This window comes from Silene latifolia, chromosome 2 (genome assembly GCF_048544455.1).
Source record: "Silene latifolia isolate original U9 population chromosome 2, ASM4854445v1, whole genome shotgun sequence".
Classification (NCBI taxonomy): Eukaryota; Viridiplantae; Streptophyta; class Magnoliopsida; order Caryophyllales; family Caryophyllaceae; genus Silene; species Silene latifolia.
In genome coordinates this window covers 99,937,087-99,960,999 of record NC_133527.1, presented here as the reverse complement: position 1 = coordinate 99,960,999, position 23,913 = coordinate 99,937,087, and the positions used below count along the sequence as shown (strand labels likewise).

Here is a 23,913-nt window from a genome sequence, read left to right as displayed (position 1 = left end):
TGATTGTATGGATTTTTATTTTGGTAACCTTGGTTTTGATTGTAAAAGGGTCTTTGATTTTGGTTTCTCATGGGTGGTGGAGTGTATGTTGTTTGAGGGTTTTGAACATTTTGGCTTTTGTATGAGAGATTTGGATGGAATTTGGTGTTTTCATTGTAATAGTTGGAATAAGGGGTACCACTCTTGTATGCTTGGAAAGCATTTACTTGTTCATTTGTTCCCCTACATTCACTTTGGTCATGTCCCAAAGTTCCACAATTCTCACATATCCCACTTGGGTTTGATGAGGATGCTGTCATGGCATTAACATGATGCTTTGGTGATTTTGAGACTTCTTCAAGTCTAGCCATAGCTTTTTCAAACTTCAAATTGATTGTGTCAATATGAGCACTAAGTTGAGCACCCAATTGAGTAACGGAATCCACTTCATGCTTTCCTCCTCTAGTAGCCTTGCGAGGTCTACTATATTGTGAGTTATGGACCGCCATTTCCTCAATATTGTTCCATGTTTGATTGTCATCAACTTCGGTGAACATTCCATTTGATCCCATGTTGAGAATGTTCCTTGAATCCACATATAAACCATTCCAAAATTGTTGTACCAAGAACCATTCGCTAAGTCCATGGTGAGGACATGAGCGACAAATTCCCTTGAACCGCTCCCAAGCTTCATACAAAGATTATTCATCCCTTTGCTTAAAACCCGTAATTTGAGCTCTTAGCATGTTTGTCTTTTTCGGTGGGTAGAATGTTTTGTAGAAAGCTAGAGCCAACTTCTTCCAAGAATCTATTCCGAGAGTGGCCTTGTCAAGGCCTTTCAACCATTGTTTCGCGGTGCCGATTAGAGAAAAAGGAAATAAGACCCATCTAATTTGGTCTTGAGTCACACTGGTTTGAGAGATTGCATCACAATAGTCGCAAAAGGTTTTCATATGAGAATGAGGGTCTTCACTAGGCATCCCCCCAAATTGGCTCCTTTCGACTAATTGTATAAAGGCGGATTTGGCAATAAAATTTTCGGTTAGATGTAGTGGTGTAGGAGTACCATTGGGTAGGTTCTCCTCGGTGGGTACGGAGTGTGACGAGAATTTAGGCATTGTAGGTTGATTTTGTGGGGTATTGTGTAATAGGTTCTCCTCTCCTTCTATTGCGAAAGGGTTGATGAACTCAATAGTTGGTTGAACAAATTCACTAATACCTCTTAAATTCCTCCTAACAAGTCTCCTATTGTTCGTCAAGGTTCTTTCGATTTCACGGTCAAAAGGTAACAAATCACCTTGTGACCTTCTAGACATGCAAAATATCAAACAACTCGAAAACAATTAGAACAAACCTTGAGGAGGTTTACTTCCCCAAGGCGAAGAAAGACACAACTAATAACAATAAAAAGGAAATCTAAATCAAGTAAACACCGTCCCCGGCAACGACGCCATTTTTGATCGGTCCGTTTCGTGTTCACAATTAAAGGCGTGGTCGTTGGGTCACGTCCGAATCAAAACACAATTTATAGCTTCACAAACAACTCTACAATTAGTAAAGAGGCAAGTAAAGGTCGGATCCCAAGGGACGGATATTGAAATGAGATTTCCATTGAAACTAGTGGTGTCTTAGGGGTGTCACAAATTGGGTTGATGTAGAAGGTCACTAACTAAAATAGCAATGAAAACAAACAAGCAAGATGAATTAAAAGGGGTGTAAACAATTGATTAAAAAGCACTAGGGTGTCATGGGATCATAGGGGAATCATGGGAATTGATCATACAAACATGTTCTCAAATTATAAGCAAGCAATTATTGTTGTGATGGATTGAGTTGGTTTATATCTTACAATCCTAGGAAAGTTTGGGTCCCGGAGCCGAATCGATTAGATTGTACAACACCTACAAGTCGACTTAATCTTCCCTACTCAACAACATGCATGGTCTAATGAGACTCGAGTTGGGTTATGTCTTACAAGTCTCATTGAAAAGATAGGAGATGGTGGTAAATGCAAGGATTCATAGGCTTAGCATTTCATCAAATATAACATGTGCATGAGTTGAGATCAAAACAAGCAAGCAAATAAAACATGAAAGCATATTAATTTAAGCATGAATCATTCCCCATGTTGGTTTCCCCTAATCACCCATTAACCCTAGCTAAGAGACTACTCACTCATTATCATGTTGATCATGCTAGCAACGTTGTCAATCATACCAACAAAATGAAACATGATGAATAAATGAAAGTAATTAACAATATTTAAAAAGGGATTAAGAGAATTATACCTACTAATGATTCCAATAATAAAGCAAAGATAAAAGAAGTACTTGAATGCTTGATTGAGAGGTTGTCAATCTCCCAATAATAACCCAAATAATATTCAATTACCCAAAATAAAGGATGAACAAAAGAGAGATTAAGGAAATAAAACTTGTATTAGAACTTGATTATTTGTTGATTACAAAACTAAAGAGAGATTTGATTGATTTTAACTACTCTAAATATTGATAAGAAGAACATGCTATTCTAATTAGACTAATGGGTTATTTATAGTGGAAATTAGGGGGATGCATTAGGGTTAACTAAGGGCTAAACTAGTAATTACACTTTTTAGATTGAGCTGGGAGGAGCCGGTATTTTCCGAAGGAAGGGCTTCTTTCTTCGTAGCTTGGAGAAGAGGAAATCGCGCTGTAGAGGAATCCGGGTGGATTAGGGTCGGGACGGGCGGATTCTGGCGATAGAAACCGAGCGGATTCAAGAGAATCCGGGCGGATTGTGGTGATGGAATCCGAGCGTCTTGGTGGAAAACCGCACGGATTGTGCAGGTGGAGGACGGCCGGATTGTAGAAAATCCGCACGGATTGTGCCTCAGCAAGGCTTCTTCTTCTTTTCTTCCCTTTTCTTTATAAATTCCTTGGGGATTTCCTTGGGGACTCAAGGATCCTTTCTCAACATTGCTCATCTACTATCATATGTACAAAGCCTTCTAATCTTGTCTCTCCTTGATGCTTGGTCATTGAATTCGATCAATTTAGTCTCGTTTTGCCATGAAAATGCAAGATTCTTACTCCTTTCCTACCAAGGGATCAAAATCTCAAAGAATATGCAAAACAAAGAACTAAAGATAATAAATGACCCAAATATGTACTAAAAAGCATGGGAACAAGGCTAATTCGGGGGCTCAATATGCGCTAATTATGGTCACATCAAGTTGTTTGCCCTTATAAAGACTAATCTCAATTTCCGTTTTAGAGGAAGATCCCATCAACTTTATTTTAATTCATTTTAAGTGAACTAATATCTAGCATGCGTGAATGATTAAACTAAGGTGATGGCTTAAAAACATGTGACATCTGTATGTCTATGAAAACTAACATATAACCTATATGTGTCAATTTTCATGCATTTTAGTAGGTGGTTTGGTTTTAGGCGGAATATGATGCATTAACTAGCATGTGAATGAAAGGCAATAAGAAAGGTAAAACGTAAAACAAAAAAAAAGTCCTAGTTTGGCCTATCCTATCAAAATGAACATTAAATACAAATTTGGAATCCATCCTTGGACCCGAGAAGCTTCTCTCGATGTTCCATCTTGATCCATGTAGCGGGAGTGAGCTCCAATCTCCATCTTTAGTCTTCTTTTGAAAATTACAATAAATAAATTTACAGAATAAACCTATTTATTACATTCTAATTTCAAAACCCAAAAACTAAAGAAAAATAAAGGAGATTCGAGATCACAAATTACATTAAAAATTATGTTCCCATCATTACGAAAACATAATTTGACTAAGGCCACACTAGGTATTACAAATTACAACCGATTGCAAAAATACATAAATTAAACCATTCAAACGATTCATTCAACTAAAATAAAATGCATCAACTAAAAATAAAATAAACATACAAGACATAATTCTTTAATTATGTAGATTAATTTTATCCAAACCACCAATTTAGTTGATTAAATTAAGTGATCATTCCTCAATTAATCACATTAATTTTAATCTTAATTCATATTAAACTTGTAATATGAATTTAATCCATCAATATTTTAAACTGCTTTAAAATAATTAGGTATCTATGAATTATGAACCGCTTCACAATTATTTATCATACATTGCAAATTTAATGCATAATCATAATTGGCCATAAAAACAAAATAAAAACCTTTTTTTTTTTTGAGGCTCGGCAAAACAGGAAAAAAAAAACAGGAATTTTTTTTTTTATAAACAATGCTCACGGCATAACAAAAAACAAAAACAAGCCCTTTTTTTCGCAAAACAGCAAAAAAACAAAAACAGTCCGTTTTTATTTTCTTTTTAAAGTCGGTTTTTCTGTAAAAACCGAAACAAAAATTTTTTTAATTTGTTTTTTTTTTAAACTGCCCACTGTGAACAGTAACCGAAACAACAAAAAATTTTTTTTTTCACGGCTCAAATTAAAATAAGAACCCTAATGCCTCCTTTTTTTTCTTTTTGCGGCAAAAATGCCCTAAAACAAAAATTTCGATGAAGAAAATCGTTTATAGTTGCTATTAGAACATGATTAGCATATGAATTAATAAAACATGATTAATCGTATATGCCAAAAACTATATAGCAAAAACAAATTTCTATATCATCGACATGACGATTCCATTTACAATTTTAAGTTAATCTTCATAAAATCAAAAAAACTACCAATTCTTCATATGATAATTTTAACTGATTAAAACAACAATATGAAAAATAAAAATGTAAATGAATCATCAAACAAGGAGAAAAAAACGCTGGAAACAGACGGCAAAAAAAATTCCCCTCAGCAAAACATTTTTTCAGCCGAACCATTTTTTTCGAAACCCTAATATGTTTACATCCAATTTTTATGAAAATCATCAAAATTAAAATTCGTGGCCTTGGCTCTGATACCACTTGTGGGATTTATCTGTATGCATCCCTTTAAATTTAAGGATTATAACGAATTATAAAGTGATGATTTCGAGTCATAAAATTAAATTGCATAAACAAAAGCATAAAGGATTAAGAAATAACCTTCGGTCCTAGCAAAAACGGCCTAAGAACAACATCAAAGTTGATATTCGCCTATCAGTTGCATCCAAGACGATATGAGATATGCCCTTGTTCTTTTGCTAGAATCGATCCCTCAAATTTTCTGTAAAATTAGGGTTTTGTGTTTTGTTGAGATGAGAGGCAAGAATCAGTTAAAAGATTAGGTTAGAAAATTCACTCCTCGTTACCTCTTAAACCGTGTATGAGGGAAGATTAGGGTGGATTTTTCTTCTCCTAATTTTTGGCCCAAATACCGAAATAATAAGGGGTTTTAATTCCTTATTTTCGGTTTTGGCAACTACCAAAAATGAGGAAAAAAATCCTTATTTTCGGTTATTCCAAAAATGTATAAAATGTGTTAAATATAAATTGCCATTTAGTGAGGATCGATCCCATAACCTCTTGGTTTGAGTACCCTTACTATTACCACTATGAAACATTCATCTTGTTGATTAAATATAACCGATTACATTTAATTACAAATTAACATATTAATTCGTCCAAGCTTAACATTATATACATTAATTAAATATAACATATTATATTCAATTTACGAATTGACAGTTAATTCGTCTCAGCTAATATTATTTAATCGCCATTAAATAATCGTCTCATCAACACATTGACTAATTGTTTAGTCATAAAAGGCATCAATGTGATTACATTTCCATAACCACATCTCCCAAACACATCCTTTAGGTGTGACCTTTAGGGACCAGTTGATCACCGCCATTTGTATGATAATAACGTCAAACTTTCTAGCAAGCCAAGCGTTATTAGGTAATCGTTAATCAACTGATTAAATACGAAGTATACCCTTGTGAACCTGTAAAAGATTTACAAATGTTATCACACTAATTTGTGGAGGACACAAGCTCCAACATGATTAACCTCTAAGATTAGACTACACCCTAGTTCTTTTTTGTAAGAACAACTCTAAAAAAAAAGAGGCATGCATTGGCTCCCTTTTTGCCTCTCCCCTCCACCGGTTTTCCACCCCATTTTTTGAGAATAAGAATTGTTTTTATTCTCACACAATTTATTCTTACACAATTCATTTTTATGTTTTGGTGGTGGTTTTACAACCACTTTTCACTCATCTCTCTAAAACAAGTTTTTAGAAAATTTTTGTTCAAAGATCTAATTTTATAGGTTACTATAATAGTAATAGAAATAATATTAGAACAAATTTTAAGGTTAACTACTAAGATAATCTAGTTAATTAATTAGTAGTTTAAGGGGTTGTCTTGGTGCAATTGAAAGGAGGTTCTCACATTATTGAGACTAAGGGGATCATCCATTTATTTTGAGCTGAAGAACAAGTATAGAAAGGTGTTCTTACTTGTGCCATAATCCGATCTTCGCTATATAAGAAGTATTCTTCTTAAACTTTGGTTTATTAATGTAATGCATGTACTAGATTTACATCTAATTATAAGAGTTATTTAGATCTAAAATTAAAGTGTTTAATTTGAGGGTTATAGAATCCTTTTAAGTGGTATCAGAGTTATGGTTGTTGCATGCATAATCGGTTTGTTGTTTTTCCGAGTTAAATGTATAATATATAAAACTAGAAATCTTGTGATTTATGAAATAAAGCCACGAAATTATTTTGCATGTTATGTATTCTGGTCCTAAAATATATTTAGGTCATTTTGATGGTTTATGGATGATTATTACTTATTTTAATGATTTTTAGTGAAATAATTGCATTGTAATGCATAAAATGGCATTTTTCTAACTAAAAATAGTTAACCTTTAATTCTGACCATGAAATTTTAATATCATCTCACATTCATATTTTACTTATTTTATGTAAAATTTCGTATTAATGTAATTAATATTGCATGATTTATGATTTTTATGTGATAAAAATGCTATAAATGGAGGTTAAATGACTAAAAATAGTTAAACTTCGAAACAGGCCATGAAATTTTAATATGATGTCACATTCATAATTTCCAGATTGTATGTAAAATTTGAGATAAATGTGATTTGTTACTGTGGGAGATTGGATGATTGGGAATTGGTGATGATCAGTTGATTTCTCTGTTGGTTTGTCTTAATATTTGAGTAATACTGACCCCGTTGTTGTTTGTGGAATCTGCGGTGATCCATTCAGGGATGGTGAGCAGGCTTGACAGGTATTGCTAGTGTGAGCTTGAGGACTATCTTGGGAGAATTGCCATCACGAGTCATAGCATCACCGTCTGAGTCTTAGTTGGATTTCCTTTATTGTTAGACTTTGGAGTTGTACTTTGTTAAACAGTATTTGGGTTTGGATGTTGTAAACTTTATACTTTACAGTACTTTAATAAATGTGTTCAGTTCCGACGCTTTTGATATTTACTAACCTCGGGCAACCGAGATGGTGACACACTTTCATGGTAGGGTGGTCCTGGTAAGGCACCTTGGTATGAGGGGGTGTTACACTATCATAGTTCGTTCCAATAACCGAAGGTCCTATCCCTACTCGCTGTGAGGACAGTAGGAGCTATCCTAAGCAAGAGAGCCTATGTCTACATTGGATCTAGATACGTACTCAAGGGTTTTATAATAAAGATTATACATAACAAAGGGAAAAAGTATAGAGTAAGGTTACGAAAGTTCAAGGTGTTGCTAAAACTTGCTAATCAAGGCTTTTTCATAGGCTAAGCATGATAAGTCATGCCATTTCAATTGAGTTGAGATGTATAGTTATATACAATATTAGAATGGATTATAGATTATTTAGTAATTGATATGGTATCAATTTACATATGTGATAATGCACTCATCGTTTGAGTTTTATTCAAAAGTCTTTGCTTATAATACTTTGTTTTCCAAATAGGTTGTCGAAACAATATTGAACCCTATTAAAGTGAACTGGATTAACATAGTATTCGCCCCTAGTCACTTATATGAGGTGACATCTCCTAGTGACTAAAGTGTGAGTTGATTGATGGCAAGTTCAAGTGCCATAGGGTCATAAAAGATGACTAGTCGATCACATAGGCAGACTGTATGAGACACTCTATCGGGCAGTGACCACTTATAGAATTCTGGCAACATTTATATAGCCTAGTCGTGGCGAGAGCTACTATAGTATTCTTTTGAGTCGATTCTTTGACTAGAGACTGTTCGCCCAAGTTGGCATAGTTTCTGAATGAAGTTAAGCTATGCTCTACGACTTTCGTAAATAAGGTCAAATGGGCATCTTTTGGGTCATGATAAACTTTGGATAAACAAAAAGAATAGTGCGATAGGAATTATCCACCCCTTGTAAGGGTTATTTGAAATCTCAAGGCCACTAAAGGAGTGGTGAACTGAAAATGCGCTGCTACGCTCGGAAGGTATCTATGGTAGATAATTCTTGTCAGACAGTTACTCTCCAAATCTAGGAAACGACTCTTGATATGATCAATTGCAAGAATGACCTACAAGACACCTTGCATTGAGTGGGAGATTGTAATAGGACGAGAGAATTGGTGACGCACACTTGTCTCGGACAAGTAGGAGATTGTTGGAGTATGTGTCCTCAACAATGGTGCGATCACATTATTGAAACTCATAATAAGAATACGTAATGGGATGATACATTTATTTTGAGCTGAAGAACAAGTAAAGAAAGGTGTTCTTACTTGTGCCATAATCCGATCTTCGCTATATAAGAAGTATTCTTCTTAAACTTTGATTTATTAATGTTATGCATGTACTAGATTCACATCTAATTATAAGAGTTATTTAGATCTAAAATTAAAGTGTTTAACTTGAGGGTTATAGAATCCTTTCAACTATAATAACGTACATAAATATGCAATTAAAAATTAATACATTGATGCACAACAACTCAAGTATCCACCTCCAACACACCGATGTCAGAGACACGCCCACGACACCACATCACAAAACTAGGTACTCGGAACACGTCCGTGGTATCGGGCCCGAGAGCGACTCATATCCCATGCCAGACACCGTGTCTCAACCACGCGAGTCCCTCCAAACTCAAGTCCTTAATGTACAATTTCCTCTTGAGGTGGGAAGCTCCAAGAGGCAACTCAAGCACAAGACAGTCACAAACAAGTAGTATGCTTCTAAATTAACACAATTCATGACATGTAATAAATGCTCAATTCATCAATAGCTCACCCTTTTGTACCAATGTACCATTCACATGTTATAATGTAATTTACCTTACAATGTGAGACCAACAATGCTTACCCAATGATGAATGATATTTGTCGTCAATACTCACGCCAAAAAAAAATTTGTAAACCTCTCAAATTAAGTAGTATAATAAGGGGTCATTCGCAAAGATGGGGTAGATGTGTACTTAGTTCGTCAGAATCCAAGTTTAGTCGAATAACAAAGAAAGTGGTGAAAGTAATTAATCTACAACTAGAGCGATTAAAAGTGATGGGTTAACTAAGATAATGATACACAAACAATTGATGAAAAACTAGGGTCTTTGAGTTCCCTTAAGCAAGGTAAACTAGATATGGGTGTCAACAAATTTTGGATAATTAAATGCCTAGGGTTATGGACTAATTACTTAGGCTCTCCTAAAGTAGAACACAAAATCATCACAATGCATTCAAACTCATCATAAACATACTATGAAGTACCCATATAAACTCTCATCTATGAAAATACTATGCATAAATTGAAGAAAGCTATGAACTCTCATACACACAATTCATCAAACACGTTGTATGCATTTTTACAAAGGCAAAATAATCACCCAAAAGTCAAATATTAACAACCCATATTAATAGTTTAACCCCCACTTAAGTTCCTCCTAAACCCAAGAGAGGAACTACTCACTCATGGTGGGTGAACAAGTATGAATAAATGAAAAATAACTCACAAACATAACAATAAACATTAAGCTAATTCAAACAACAATTAAAATGAAATAGAAATGTAAACAATTGAAAACTAAAGTAAATAAGGAAGGAAATTATACCAATACTTAGGAAATATTCAAGCTTTGGATTAATAATGGAATAATTTCTTCAAATCTTCAATTACAACCCAACTACTAAGATGCAAACTATTGAATTTAACTAGATCTACACTAAATTAAGGAGTAATTAAGGATTAATTAGGGAAATATTAAAACATGATTATGGAAAGCTTGACATAAAATACGAAATATTTCAGATATAGGGTATTGTGTACAAATGAAATTAGGGAGTGGGTATTTATAGTTTCGCTAAATTTTAGGTCAAAAGTTACAAAGGAGAGAAAGATGTAGTTGGGGAGGCCCAGCTGGTTGACCGAACGTCGGTGGCCTGAGCGGCAGGGACGCTCCTTTAAGTTTTTCTTCAATTTCGGGATCAGCAGGTATGCACAGCCGGTGGCATGCCCGGTTGGCGGCTCTCTGTAATATTTCCTCCCAAACATCAACTTTGATACTCATCAGGTACTCCTGGCCGGTGGCTTACCCGGCTTGGAGTCTTTAATAAGTTACTTCCAATTTTCTTCCTTTGGCTCAAGAGGAAGGATTCCCAGCCGACAGATCGGCAAGCCGGCCAACCGGTTGAGAAGCTCTTCTCAGCTTTTTCTCCTCTTCTTTTAAATGATATCTTCAAGACGGCACTCTTTCTCCCATTTCCTCATTTACGCCTCAAATCCTAAAAAATAAGGCAAACTAATAAAACGAGGAATTGGGACACAAAATACAAATAATAGGTATATAAACCGTCTCAAAACCAATCAAAACGCATAGAAAATAGGGGGAGAAACATGACTAAATAATTACATATCAAAATTCCCCATACTTAGCTCTTACTCGTCCTAGTGTAAGTGATCAAAAAACTTTAGAACCTTATTCACCGTCTACCTAACTAAGCTACTAATATCCTATGAAAGACAATTAACGAGCCGTCTCCGTCCCTTCAAATCCCAGCGAAACACAATGAGATATGTGCTTCCTTGCAATGTAAGTGGAGACTTGTGGAAAATTTTGATACATTAAACATTTAAGCACGACATAACACATAGGATGCATCACAAAAAGTCAAGCCACTTTTCTCATCTAAGCGGCCATTTTGCATTCAAAATCAAAGGTTTAGGCCGGGAGATACCATCTGATAGTCTTAATGAGGTGTCAAACCCCTAAAAGTGGCCCAAGCAACCCAAACGTGATAACCAAATGCCAATGAAATGAATTCGAAGGGGGGAAAGGGGAAGCAAAGCTAAACGTCCAAGGATTACATGACACGACTCAAGATTCAGCCAAGAGAGACCCATGACTAAGGGGACCTAGACTATCGACTTCCTTGTGGTATTCACTCGTCACTCATTGAAGAACGGGTGCTTTCTTGTGACAAAAAGTAGCCAAAAACACTCACCTACTATGACTCGTGAAATGTGCTCCCAATCTAACGTGTAGTCTAATCCTTTGACCATGTGAGATGCAGAAAGGAGAATGCACACAAGTTGAAAAAAGGGTTGTAACGGGGCTTGGAGAATGGGACGAAACGGGATTGGTGCAAGCACCGTTATGGATAATGAGAAGCTACATGTAACACCCCGGCCCAAACCTGGTCGGGAGCGGTTACTTATGATAGCTCACCAGGCTGTGTACATGGCCCACAGATCAACACGGGTCCTTTATAGCGCATTTTGTTCTCACTCATGTGCATCCTGGAAACCTTTCCAGGAGGTCACCCATCCTAAGACTACTCCAGTCAAGCACGCTTAACTTTTGGAGTTCTTTCGCATGGATGACCATAAAAGAAAGTGCACTTTGTTTATATGAGTAGTACTTCCAATCCTTTTAAGCACTAGTCATTTAAGCCTATCACTGGACCTCTTCAATTACTGTGGGGTGTTACAGTCACCCCCACTTGAAGAACGCAACGTCCTCGTTGCACCTAGGAGCATAACCGCTAACCCAGAATCCTCCCCCGCTAGGTGTGTGATCACAATGGAGCGTATAACCACTTCCTCCAAGAGCGTATAACAACTGCCTCTAATCACCACACAGTCGCAGCGTTGCTCTGATACCGCTTGTAACACCCCGGCCCAAACCTGGTCGGGAGCGGTTACTTATGATAGCTCACCAGGCTGTGTACATGGCCCACAGATCAACACGGGTTCTTTATAGCGCATTTTGTCCTCACTCATGCGCATCCTGGAAACCTTCCCAGGAGGTCACCCATCCTAAGACTACTCCAAGTCAAGCACGCTTAACTTTTGGAGTTCATTCGCATGGATGACCATAAAAGAAAGTGCACTTTGTTGATATGAGTAGTACTTCCAATCCTTTTAAGCACTAGTCATTTAAGCCTATCACTAGACCTCTTCAATTACCGTGGGGTGTTACACTACATATCAAGAAATTGTCAAAATTCCATTTCTTCCCGACTTTTTACAACAAGTAAATGAATAAAAAAGAACATGATATTAGTTGCCTAAATCACACAAAAATTTGAAAATCCGACTCATTTGGAAGAACATAATTTCTCTTTTATTTTACAACGCCTTTTTCTACTCCTTCCATGACGCATAAGGAGAGTTGCTCGGCTTTTTCTCATCAAACATAATTTAAATACATAATAAGCTAATTTCTTTTGTTTTCTTATTTTTCTTCTTTCCTATTTTTCTGTTCTTTTCTTTTTTGAAACCTCTTTATTCAATTTCATGCCAAAATAGATACAAATGTTTTAACACAAGTGATTTGAGCTCAAATTCACCAAATTAGGATTCAATACCCCGATTCATGCAACCACAACCATGACAACTTCTTGATCGGGGAAGGATGTTTTTGGGATGTAGTTGATATAGTATGTTCTAAACAAAAAGGTATGGCTCAAGGGAGATAAGCAAAAGGTGGTCCTAATCTAAGGGGTTGAAACAAAGCTTAGTTTGGCAATGTGACGTTAAAACAAGCATATACAACGACTTTGTTTCAAAATTGTGCACAAAAATGAACACCTCAGAGTCTAAGAGCCGATCGACACGTTTTTGCGTATGAACATGACACGTCTCGCCAAGACACCTACTCACAATCCTAAACAGAGGTCGGGTATGAATGTACCGACCCATAAGAGGCTCTAAACCTCACATGTATATAGTTAGGTTGAAGTCTACGCCTAGCCTACGGTCATCTTGGTCTTACAAGGCAGTCAACACTTTTCTTTCAAGCCTCATTTCCCTTATATAACGAGGAGGTCACAAGGTGCTGAAAGATCATAGATCCTAATTAGATTCTCTAATTAAATGTCAAATTATCTCATAATTTGTGTTTAGGTGATCTATGTAACATTCATGCAATATAAAAGCATTTTAATAAAAAGATGGAGGAAATAGGATTTCCTTATATTAGGTTGATGGTAATAATGGGCAAAACCAAGATCTCCTATCTTGATTGATCTTGAGCTAGAATGATGGAAGATCTTCCTTGCACAAATCTCCAAGTAGAAGATCTCCTTCTAGTAGCACCCAAGAACAAGACACCCAAAATTCTAACAAATACTAACTAGATATTTGTTAAAATCTACCCTTGATAATATGTAAAATATTACTAACACACTTGGTAAATATTTAGATTACTAACAAATCTTAGTAAAAGATTTTTATTATTTTTAGAGAGATAAGTCATTTTATTTTTTACATGCAAAATGTTCAAGTGTGTAAAAATGAACAATATAGGTGCGTATAAGTGGGGGAGGCCGGGTGGAGTGAATAGGGAGGAGAGGAGTGCTTTTTGCAATTTCTATGTCCAATGTAATTTGTTCATAGAATAGAACAAAGTTGATGGGAAGAACAAAAAGCATGAGTGTAATGATTATGTTTATAACCATCCATTTACACTCTATCTACACGGTCCAAGTCGGTTATGTTTTATATAAATACCTAAACTCGTATCCTAGGTTAATTATGCTTTAACTTCCGTAGTTTAGTATAGCTACCTTAGAAAACTCTCTCAAATACTTAGTTTAGTTTATATTCATTGTTCTTCCTTTCGGATCTAAGCATTCCTTTATGACGGTATCAATCTTTCTTTAATATTTATTCTATCATTATTGTTCATCTTATTATGTTCTTAAGTATGCCTTCTTATATTGTTATTATTATAATTAGTATGAGTAGCTAAATCTTCTATCTTGGGTGAAAGGGGATCTAGGTTCTAAAAAGGGGATTAAAATAATGAATTGATAGTTAACTAGGTTAGGAACCGTGCCACAGCACGGCATTTTATAGCGTGATCTTACATAGAGTGTATCAAAATTAACAATTTTACATAAATTATCTATGGTTTTAATTTAATGTTATAATTTACTAAATTTAATAATGTATAATAATAGTATTTAGAGGTAAAAAGAGGATGCTTAATACCATTACTTAATACTTGAATTATCTTTGTCTTAAACTCTTTTATTTTTAGTAAAATTAAACGTATAAGTTTGGCATTGATTGAGAATTACAACAACTATTTAGTCGTAACATATATATGTAATTATGACAATGATTTTAGAGTATAGTTTTTACAGATTATAATCTTAGTAGGCAAAAAACGTAAAGAAACAATATTTAATTATAGCAATTATTTAGTCCTAATATATATATATATATGTAATTATGGCAATGATTTTAGAGTATATTTTTAAGAGGTTATAATATTAGGAGGCAAAAAACATAGAGAAGTAATATTTAATTATAGAAATTATTTAGTCCTATCATATATATGTAATTATAGCAATGATTTTATAGTTTAACGTGAATATGTATATATGTTAAATTACCGTATTTAGTCCTAACATATATATGTAATTATGGCAACGATTTTAGAGTGTATTTTCTAGAGGTTTTAATCTTAGGCGGGAAAAAACGTAGAGGTACCTATTCATTTAGTAAATAGGGGATATTGCATATTTGTTGTTGTTCATGTTATTGTTCTTTATCTAGTAAATTAATTACTGGCCAGGGTTAATTTACTAGTATAGCAAATTGAGACTTCCACCGACTGAATAAGAATCAATATAGGCCAAAATAACTGAATAGAGATAATTTAATGATATCGATTGCATGTTAAAATAGATCTAAAGGAATATTGAATCGATCGATCATACAACCTTAAGCAACATAATTAGCTCTATCAATGAATTAAATCATACCCCGTATGACTGCCTAGTGAACCCAAATCCCTAGACTCTTTAATATTATAGTTATTCATCTTTATTTACTTACAATTAGTTGTTAGCATACGAACAATTAAAACCCCCATAAATTGTTACCTTAAAGACAAACTTAAATATTAACAAACTAGAATAATTACCTCGCCTCTCTGTGGATTCGACCCTTCTTACCGCTAGCTATTTGTTAGTAGTAATTTAGGTTTATTTTGATTAAGGTGATACGACTTTAGCCTTATCAGATCCCTTGGCCCATAGGTACAAATCCTCTTTTAGAGTCTTTCATATTGAACCGGTCAAGAACTTTGTCAATATAAGCTTCTTGACTCAATGCTAGTATCCTCTTGGACCTATCTCTATAGATCCGGATACCCAATATTCGTTGTGCCTCTCCTAAGTCCTTCATCTGGAAGTGATTCCCTAGCCACTCCTTTACATAAGTGAACGATGGAATATCATTCCCGATGAGCAATATGTCATCCACATATAGGACAAGGAATGCAACCTTACTCCCACTAAACTTCATGTACAAACACGGTTCTTCAACACTTCAAGTGAAACCGTATTGTTTAATAACATGATCAAAGCGATGATTCCAACTCCGAGATGCTTGCTTAAGACCATAGATGGACTTCTTGAGCTTACCCAGCTTCTTAGGGTTGGATGTATCCACAAAACTTTAAGGTTGTGTCATGTACACTTCCTCTTCTAGAATCCCATTCAAGAAGGTGGTTTTGACATCCTTTTGCCAAATCTCATAAACATGAAACGCGGCAACCGCTAAGATTATCCAAATAGACCGAAGCATAGTGATTGTAGTGAAGGTTTCGTCATAGTGTAGACCATGAACATGGGTGAAAACTTTTGCCACCAATCTAGCTTTTTAAACATCTATATGTTTATCCATGCCGAGTTTAATTTTATATATCCATTTACACTGAAGGGGTCGCACTCCCTCAGGTAAATCCACCAAGTCCCATACTTGGTTGTCGTATATGGAATCCAATTCGGACCGCATGACTTCTAGCCAAAGCGAGGAGTCGGGACTAGACATGGCGGATTTGTAGGTAGTGGGTTCGTCACTTTCCAAAAGCAACAAAACACCATTCTCTTCGATGTTACCAAGGTAGCGGTCAGGTGGATTAGAATTCCTACTTGACTTTCTAGTTACGATTACCGTTTCAGAGGAGGAGGGAACGTTATCCTCCACGTTCTCCTCTACCTCATTCTCGGTTTGTGGCTCTCGAACTTCGTCAAGTTCAAATTTTCTCCCACTCTGTCTCCTAGAAATAATCTCTTTTTCTAAGAAGACAGCATGACGAGCCACAAACACTTTGTTCTCATTTTAATTGTAGGAGTAATGGCCAACTGTTTCCTTTGAATATCCTGCAAAAAAACATTTGTCAGACCTAGGTGCAAGTTTATTGTCAGACTTCATCTTGACATAAGCTTCGCAACCCCAAATGCGCATGAATGACAAATGAGGGACTTTCTCTGTCCATATCTCATATGGAGTCTTAGCGGCCGCTTTAGTTGGGCTTCAATTTAGAGAAAATATTGAAGACAAGAGGGCAAAACCCCCAAAATGAATCAGGAGCTCGGTTAGACTCATCATAGACCGAACCATATCTAATAAAGTTCGGTTTATCCTTTCGGCCACACCATTTAATTGTGGTGTGCCAGGAGGAGTCCATTGTGATACTATACCACAATCTTTTAGGTGTGAATCAAATTCAGAATTTAGGTATTCACCACCACGATCGGATCGTAGGGTCTTAATCCTTTTATCCAATTGGTTCTCTACTTCATTCTGAAACTCTTTGAACTTGTGAAAAGCTTCACTTTTGTTCTTCATCAAGTATATATACCCATATCTACTCATATCATGAGTAAAAGTAATGAAGTAGTGAAATTCTCCTCTAGCGGTGATGGTTAATGGTCCACACACATCCGTATGTATGAGAGCCGAAACCTCACTTGCTCGTGTCCTTTTTCCCGCAAAAGGTGCACGAGTCATCTTGCCTAAAAGCAAGGTAAGACTCGCATTTACCATAAGATTCGAAATCAAATGGTTTGAGCACTTTTGATGAAGCAAGCCTCTTAATGCGTCTTTCGTTTATGTGACCTAAACGACAATGCCAAAGGTAGGATTCATTTGGATCACCCGTTTTGTGCTTTTTAGTTTCCATATGATAAACATCGTTAACATAATTTCAAACATAAATTCCTCCAATTGAAATGGCCTTGCCATAAACCAAATTATTCAACGAAAATGTACAACTATTGTTCTTAATCATAAAACAAAAGCCTTCCGCGTCTAACGCGGAAATGGAAATGATGTTTTTGGCTAAACTGAGAACATAGGTCCCCACGGAAACGGCCGCTACTCTAGCTCCATTCCTCATGCGGAGATCCACATCACCTTTTGCTAGAGCTCGCACGTCCCTTAAACCCTGCAAATGATTACAAAGGTGAGAGCCACATCTGGTATCTAATACCGAAGTGGAAGTGGAAGCATAATTAACGTCTATCACATAGAGAGAGGAAATCATACCAATAGGCGTCACACGCCCTTCCTTGAGGTCCTCCAAGTATTTGGGGCAACTCCTCCTATAATTCCCCTTCCCATTACAATGCACACATTCGACCTCGGAGAGTTTGACATTCTTTGCGTTGGGTTTGCCATTCTCAATGGCTTTCCCCTTTCCCTTGTCTTGTTTCTTTGACAATTTCTTGAATTGGGACTTTTCTTTCCACTTTCTCTTCCTAACTCCTAGGGACATGTTCTTTAACTTCATAGTGAGAACCTCCTTTTTGTCACTCCTGCTAGCTTCCATATCCCTCTCCGCTTGGGTGAGGAGTGCATGAATTTCATGATAACTCTTATCCATGCCATTAATGTTATAGTTTACCCTAAAGTGGGCATACGTGGTAGGAAGTGAGGGGAGGATGCGATCCACCACAAGAGTTTTAGGAATGTTACACCCTAGACGCTCTAAGATGTCAACATATTCGACCATTTTTAGTACATGGGGACCAAACTTTCAGCCCCTCTCAAGCTTTGCTTCAAAGAAGCATGCCGCCGCTTCGTATTAGCGGACTTTGGGTGTTTGTGAAAACATAGTAGTCATACGAGTGAATATCTCGTACGCATTCAAGGAAATGCATGAAAGCTTGAGACTTGGGGACATCCACCATATAAATACATTTTCGATATCGTTGGACATCCTCATATAGTCATCATAGGCGGTCTGCACCGCCAATGAAGCCCTTGGACCGAGCTCGATGGGAAGGGCATCGGTCAAGTAAGCGAGTACGTTTTCGGACAACGCGGCGCTTTTGATGTTGGATTCCCAGTCAAGAAAGTTACTACTATAATCTTTTAAGGTACATTTGTCCATTACGGACCTTAGCCATGAATCTTTTCCTAGTGGAGTAGTTGATGGAGTTGATGAAGTTGCTATTGCGAATTAAAATGCTACAACAAGCAAGGAAATATTAACATTCATTGTTTTAAATTTACTTGTGAAACATTTTTAACAAGTATTAACATTTATATAATGATCTGCCACTAAATTATATAAATGATTCCAAGATCCGTTTTTAAACAAAAATGAGCATCGCTTGGGCGAAACATCCCATAATCGTGTAAATTCGGTAAATCAACGTTTGACTTGTTCTACCTCTAGAACTCTCGGTTGACTGATTTCCTGGAATCCATCTACTAGCCCCAGAACACAAGACCGTCTTAATATCCCGTTGAGTCCAACCAAGTTTGGCGCGTGATAACCTTTTATCACCCTACTTACCCGAGGTAAAAAGAGAACACCCCGCTTGGGCGTGCGTGGCTCTAATGAACAAGGGATTCATAGGTGTTACTAATTGGTAAGGTTAGTCTCAATTTTAGTTATCTGAGAGATCTTGTCAATTTAGTCATAAATTCCCTATAAGTGAACAAAGTCGGCGAATGTAAATGACGTGAATAGACAACCGCAAAAATAAAATGCATGTGATTAGCGATTTTGGCATGCGCGGAAAAATAAAAGCAAACAAGCATATGAATAATCCTAGTATGGCCTCCTAGTTAAAAATAACTAGACTATTACATATCGGAAACCAACTCCTTAGTCCCTTGCCTCTTCATAGGAACATCTTTCAAAAGTGGCACCTTCTTGTGGGATTTGGAACGACTTTCCAAAAATAGACTCCATCTCGATGTAAACTCCGTCTTTTGGAAACGCCGGTAAAAATAACTATTATAATCAAATTACATAGATATTCCTATTATACATTAATTAATAAAAATAAATAAAAACTATTAATTAATTACAAACAGACGATACGAGATCGTATTTAAATTACAAACAAATCGCTATTCCCATACATTTCTGGAAATAACGATTAAAAAATAACTAGGCCATACTAGGTACAACAAAATAAATACTTTAAATAAATGACATTCGTTCATTAAACATAAATAAATATGCTTAAAAATGCTGTAAAATGATGCCAAAATCGCCCTATCGCACAATCGTTGGTATCTTGCTCGGTTTTGTGGATTTAATCGATTTTTACCTTGTTAAAAATCAATAATTAACACTTAAATCTCACTAAGTCCAAACTAATTGTCCAAAATATTTTGGACCTCAAAACTTAGTCCTCACTAATTTGATAATAAATAATTAGTTTGATTTGGTGTTATTTGCTAATTTAATCGGTAAAATCATATCTTTTAAGTAATAAATCCAAAATAATTGAAAATATTACCAAAAGTTGAAACTAAAAACTCTGAGTATTCTTGAACACTCCCAAGAACACGAAATGATCAAAAACTTGACCCAAAAATTTCGGATAAATTTTATGAAGGAAAAGATCGATATTTATCGGTTTTTAACCATTAAAACCAATAAACATCAAAACAAGGTGAAATTACATTTTAAATTTCACTTTTAACTTTTAAAACCTATTTTTGAATGTACATAAATTTATTACGGGCAGAAACATTCGTTTCAAATTAATGATTAAAATAATTCACTTTTATCGACTTTTATCTCAAAAAATCAATAAACATGCAAAACTTCAAACCAACCTTCGAAATTTTACATACAATCTGTAGTATTTATATATGAAACAATATAAAAATTTCATGACCCGAATCAACGTTTAACTATTTTTAGTTAACTCTTAACCAAAATACGGTATTTTTGACTCCGTTTTCTACAAAAAATTATTAAAAATAGCAAAATAACTTCAAAAGTCACAAAATTTTACCACAAACTCTTTGAGGTCAGTAGGTATGCATGCCCAAAAATTTTCTTGCTAAAACCTGTTTTAACACCATTTTTGATTTTTCCAAATTATCTCATAATTTGTTAAATATGCTAAAAATTAACATTCAAATTACAAACCCTAGCTCTGATACCACTTGAAAGTTCATAGATCCTAATTAGACTCTCTAATTAAATGTCAAATTATCTCATAATTTGTGTTTAGCTGATCTATGTAACATGCATGCAATATAAAAACATTTTAATAAAAAGATGAAGAAAATCGGATTTCCTTACATTAGGTTGATGGTAATAATGGGAACAATCAAGTTCTCCTATCTTGATTGATCTTGAGCTAGAATGATGGAAGATCCTCCTTGCACAAATCTCCAAATAGAAGATCTCCTTTTAGTAGCACCCAAGAACAAGCCACCCAAAATTCTAACAAATACTAACTAGATATTTGTTAAAATCTACCCTTGATAATATGTAAAATATTACTAACACACTTAGTAAATATTTAGATTACTAAAAAATCTTAGTAAATGATTTTTATTATTTTTAGAGAGATAAAGTCATTTTCTTTTTCATATGCAAATTGTTCAAGTGTGTAAAAATGAACATTATAAGTGTGTATAAGAGGGGGAGGCCGGGTGGAGTGAATAGATAGGAGAGGAGTGCTTTTTGCAATTTCTATGTTCAATGTAATATGTTCATAGAATAGAACAAAGCTAATGGGAAGAACAAAAAGAATGAGTGTAATGATTATGTTTATAACCATCCATTTACACTTTATTTACGCGGTCCAATGACCCATTTACGGGTCCATTTTGGTTCTTATATTTGTCGCACAAATACGTGTAATTTTACTTTAAACATCGTTTTATGTTTAAATTCTTCCCGATTAAATTTGTCCAAAACAATTCGTAAATATACATGTACAGCTACACATATTATTTACATATTAATATTAATCACATTAATCAATTAATACAATTTTAGCGAATTAACAATTAATTTACTAAACCCCGTCTCATAAAATTTATTATTCAATTATCGCATAATTAAATAATAACTGCCGCGCCTCGAGTTCGCAACTCAAAATCTCTCTAAAAATATCGACTAATCTGTTAGTCAATAAATCAAGGGACTAAATAAATTGTATCTCATACAATTAATTAGTTGTCAATTGGGGTTTGTTCCTTTAGGTGTGACCGAAAGGGGTCAGTTCATCACCGCCGTCACACGACAATAATGTCAAACTCTAGTCAGTCAACCGTTTTCGATTAATGTTAATCAACTGGGGAGGATCATAAAATAAATATCCTGATGATATTCCATTAATGAGATTTATGATATAAACGCACTATTGTGGAGGACACTTACTCCAACAGGTGCAAGCCAATGGGAGAGGGAAGACACGGCCAAGAAAATATCATCATTGAGAGTATTATGCTTCCTTTCTAGACCACATTTATGTACAAGCTTGATTCAAACGGAAATTAAAGCAACAAACACATAATCACCTAGGTTGCACGGACACTCCTCCCAATCGGTGTTCCGGTGTCGGACACGACACTCGTCGAACACACGTCAAAACTTGTCGGACACCGGAGAGGAAATGCATTTCTAAGTACTAGCAACATAAATAAACATGCAACAATTGTCTAAACCTAGCAGCACTAAGCGACACATATAATGCTTAAAAATGGAACATCTTCATCAATATAGTCCATCCTCCTCCATATATACAACAATATAAAGAAAAAGAATAGCAAAGGAGAAAGAGATAGGAAAGATTATACGGAGCGGTCTTCTAGTCTCCTAATGTCTCAGACGTTCCGTATGTGCCTGTGTCACTTGGTAGACAGACATATATATATACAATGCAATAAATTTTGAATTTTTAGGCATTTTTTGAATTTTTCTCATATTTACAAGTATATATACAACTATAAACAAATATATACACAAAGAGGTTTTTTCCCTCCCCACACTTAAGTATTTCATCACCCCTCGATGGAACTAAATGTAGGGAGGAAATAGAAAAAGTTAAAGACATATTTTTGAATTTTTCTTGAAATTCAATAACATGTTTTTGTTATTTTTGAAATTTTTCTTAAAATGAAATAAGTTGTTTTTTTTTGCCTCGTCCCTATACTTCATGTTTACAAGATTCCGTGACGAATGATGTCTGAGTAGGAGGCAAATATTTTGAAAGAAAATAACATATTTTTTGAGTTTTAAATATTTTAAAAATAAATAACATGTTTTTATATTTTTGAATAATAGAATTTCCTCCCCACACTTACTTATTTACATAATTTCCCATGGAAATAAATGTGTAGAGAAAATTCGGAAATAAAATACATGTTCCCCGTAAATGAATGACCCATCTTGGCTAGCATATTCCCCGTCCAGGGCAAGGTAGTAGGAGGGGTGAAGACCAGATGGGTGCTTGTATCCCCGTCTCACGAAGTCATCATAGACAGGGAATTGACCAACCGATTGGTCATATTAAATCCGTTCCAATTTCTTTTGCATCTCAAGCCGCTCACTCGCGGCCATTTGTAAGTTCAAATTGACATTGTTCATGAAATCTACGAGCGAGTCCGACAAGGGAAATTGTTGAGGCGGTTGTTGACTTGGTGACACCTCCCCTTGTTGGTTGAACCAAGGTGGAGGTTGTTGGAAGGGACCTAGGTGTAAGGATGAGGGAGGCAAGTTATAATGCATAGTCATTTGGGTGGGCCGTGAGCGGTCGTGCCTATAGACAATTTGCGGAGGATCAACATTTTCCATATCCGCTTCAATTTATAATAGATAGTACTCGAGGCCCGACACTATCTTCATTTTTGGCGCATTGGGGAGGGGTACCGAATTCTTATCCTTGCCCATGAAGCGAACATGCCAATAATCAAGTCGGTCACAAGGGTTCTTCTTAATCCATTTTAAGGTATGTTGAATATAGTCTTTTGAGAAGTATGTTTCTCCGTCTATGTAGTTGACCGAGTTCAAGTTCAAGTTCCGGATGACACTCTTGGCAATTTGGGTGATGATTCCATCCGCACAAAGTTGTACCATTTGACCCGGAGAGTTGCTTAACTTGTGAAGGTGAAGCGCCATGTGGTGCGCGACACAAATTCGGAAGGGTTTGGGGTTTCGTTAGAGGCAGGAGCCTATCATTTCCAACTCCTTCGTTCGGAAATTGCGTGGTTCATCCTACGAAAGACAGTCTGATACCGTTGTTAGTACAAAAAATAAATACCTAAAACAACTAACATAAGCTAGTGGAAGAAGGGTCGATCTCCACAGGGAGATGGGAAAATGTCCGCTAAACTAAGTCTGTCTGAGTAACTGTTTTTTGGGGGTTTTAGTAATTTGTTCTAAACTATGGAGGTCAAAAGAGAAACAAAGCAGAAAAACAGTCGGTTTACCATGATTCTTAAGAAATCTAGTTTAGGGTCTTAGGTCAATGTAAATTCGATC

The 23,913-nt window shown here is 35.6% G+C and overlaps 1 non-coding gene across 1 annotated transcript; it reads left to right on the top strand.

The window, feature by feature from the left end:
• Positions 1 to 618: 618 nt before the first annotated feature.
• LOC141644579 (small nucleolar RNA R71) lies at positions 619 to 725 on the top strand. The gene has a single exon (XR_012544192.1). It is a non-coding gene; the product is annotated as a small nucleolar RNA R71 (small nucleolar RNA).
• Positions 726 to 23,913: the final 23,188 nt, after the last annotated feature.